At 40.2% G+C, this 2,599-nt stretch overlaps 1 long non-coding RNA gene across 1 annotated transcript; it reads left to right on the top strand.

Moving 5' to 3' along the window:
• Positions 1-214: 214 nt before the first annotated feature.
• On the top strand, positions 215-638 carry LOC142217227 (uncharacterized). The gene is made up of 3 exons (XR_012717377.1): positions 215-273; positions 380-442; positions 601-638. It is a non-coding gene; the product is annotated as an uncharacterized LOC142217227 (long non-coding RNA).
• The last annotated feature ends 1,961 nt before the right edge of the window (positions 639-2,599 follow it).

The following is a 2,599-nucleotide window of genomic DNA, read 5'->3' as shown; positions in this document are numbered from 1 at the left end:
TTGGAGTCACAGCAATCGCTTAAAGTTGTCACATGATACTCATGAAACATTAATCTGCATAGGAGCTGCGTACAAAAAACTGTAGGATCTTTTCAATCAAAACTATTTGCAGAGCGGCTCCACATTTTATTGGATATTCAGTGTAACAATGTGCAGACCCTTACAAAACTGGACGTATCCCTTTAAATAATCCAATGTGTGTTTTCCTATTTGTAGAAAAATTTATTATACAAGAGACAAGGGTTATAATATCTGCTGAAGATCCTACACAAGGTAAGAAGATAAAACATATAAAGACCTCCCGACACCACATTGGGAATAATATTAAACATTTATGGAACTAATTGTTATTTGTTTCTTTTTGTTTCTAAATCTGTAGATGAAGCCGATGGATCGGACGGATTTACCAAATACTTATGTTTTTGGAAAAATTTAAAAGAATGTAAGGAAATAAAGTATTGTATACGGTTCTGTATGAGGATACATAGAGTGGTAGGAGCCATGTGATAAAAATCAAAACGGGCCCTGCTGGTCCTGACTGATCACAACTCAAGACTTATTCCTAAATTGAATAATACATTTCTGGTTATTTTCCTACAGATTTCAAGATTTTGTTTCGCTGTGGTCCCGCTAATTCTTCAGGTGAGTTCTCTCTTTATAGTTTTTTGACGATTTCCACCATGACAATCTGCATCCCTTTCAAGTATCCAAGATACCGCTGCAGCACCCATAACTGTCATTATCAAGTGTCATTTAAGCTGTAGGCAGGGGGTGGGGGACCCCGGACAAAAATGTGCACAGGGGACCACAAGACTTCAGTTACGCCACTGGTCCTAGTTGTATTTAGGGTATTTTGTATACCGCAGGCTTGAAGAGGCTTGCAGCTTACAAGTAAGAATGGTAGAGCAGGAAGCCATCAGCTTCCTCCTCTACCATGCATAACAACTTTATTAGTGTAAAAGTAATAAAGTTGAAATTTCTGCCTTTGTTTGCCGTGACCCTGGGGTGAGTCCTTGCCCTCCGGCCCCTTTGCTAGCTATGTAACTGTAAGGCGATATTATATTTGTTATCACATCATTTTCAGGTGATACTGCTAGGCGGGACTCCAAAATTATAACTTGGCTTTAAAATGACACAAAATTTTGGGTGTTGAAGTTGTGGTATGATTCTCACTAGAGATGAGCGAACAGTAAAATGTTCGAGGTTCGATATTCGTTTCGAGTAGCCCCTCAATATTCGACTACTCGAATCGAATATCGAACCCTATTATAGTCTATGGGGGGAAAATGCTCGTTTCAGGGGTGGGCAACATTCGATCAAATTATACTTACCAAGTCCACGAGTGAGGGTCGGGCTGGATCCTCCGAGAAGTCTTCTCCTTGCAGCGTCCCCGCGGCATCTTCCGGCTCTGAATTCACTCTGCCAGGCATCGGGCCCGCACTACAAGCGGACATGTGCATTCGGCTCTGCCCAGGTCCCATGCCTGGCAAAGTGAATGAAGAGCCGGAAGACGCCGCGCGGAAGCTGCACGGAGAAGACTTCTAAAGGTAGGAGAAGAACCAGCGTTGATTGGCCGACTGTATAGCATTCAGCCAATCAATGCTGGTTCTGCATCGAACTTTTACATTTGAATAGCGAGTGGTACTCGATCGAGTACGAGTATTTCAAATACTGTAGTATTCGATAGAATACCTACTCGATCGAGTACTACTCGCTCATCTCCAATTCTCACGAAACATAGGTGCTGTGTACACAAAACGGAAGGATCTGTTTAGTCAAAACTACTTTCAGAGCGGCTCCACCTTTTATTAGATATTCGTTGGATCAATAAAAATAGGATGTAATAGTGTACAGAGCCTTACAAAATCGGACGTATCCCTTTAAATAATCCAATGTGTGTTTTCCTATTTGTAGATACATTAGATACACTTCCTATACAAGAGATATGTCCTGATCCACAGGTTATAAGTTATGATGACGATACTATACAAGGTAAGAAGATAAAACATATAATAAAGACCTCCAGACACCACATTGGGAATAATATTAAACATTTATGGAACTACTTTTTATATTTTTCTTTTTGTTTCTAAATCTGTAGATGAAGCCGATGGATCGGACGGATTTACCAAAGATTTATGTTGTAGGAGAAATTTAATAAAATGTAAGGAAATAAAGTATTGTATACGGTTCTCTTTGAGGCTACACAGAGTAGTAGGAGCCATGTAATACAAAATAAAATGGGGCCCCCTGCTGGTCCTGACTGTTTTCTGTTTATTTACCTACAGATTTAAAGAAATTTTTTCGCTGTCTCACCCCTAATTCTTCAGGTGAGTTCTCTCTTTATAGTTTTTCCATTAATCTTACCCCAATAACCCTAATATTAATTATTCCACTTTATACCGCTATTGTCCCCCAAAGTGTCCCAAAAAAATTAAAGTATGGAGTCGGAGTCACTGACTTTGCCCTTTTCTTCCTTCCTATTGCTTGTAGACTGCAAGTCTCTTCAGGCCTACAGCCTACAAAGCACCGTGCAAGAAAAGTCACTAATGACATTGACTGTGTGGGGGTCACTGTGGAGCATATTATACCGTGTGGG

Source organism: Leptodactylus fuscus, chromosome 8 (assembly GCF_031893055.1).
Source record: "Leptodactylus fuscus isolate aLepFus1 chromosome 8, aLepFus1.hap2, whole genome shotgun sequence".
NCBI classification, from domain to species: Eukaryota; Metazoa; Chordata; class Amphibia; order Anura; family Leptodactylidae; genus Leptodactylus; species Leptodactylus fuscus.
Note: the sequence above shows the minus strand (reverse complement) of the source record. Positions and strands in the feature narration are given on the sequence as shown.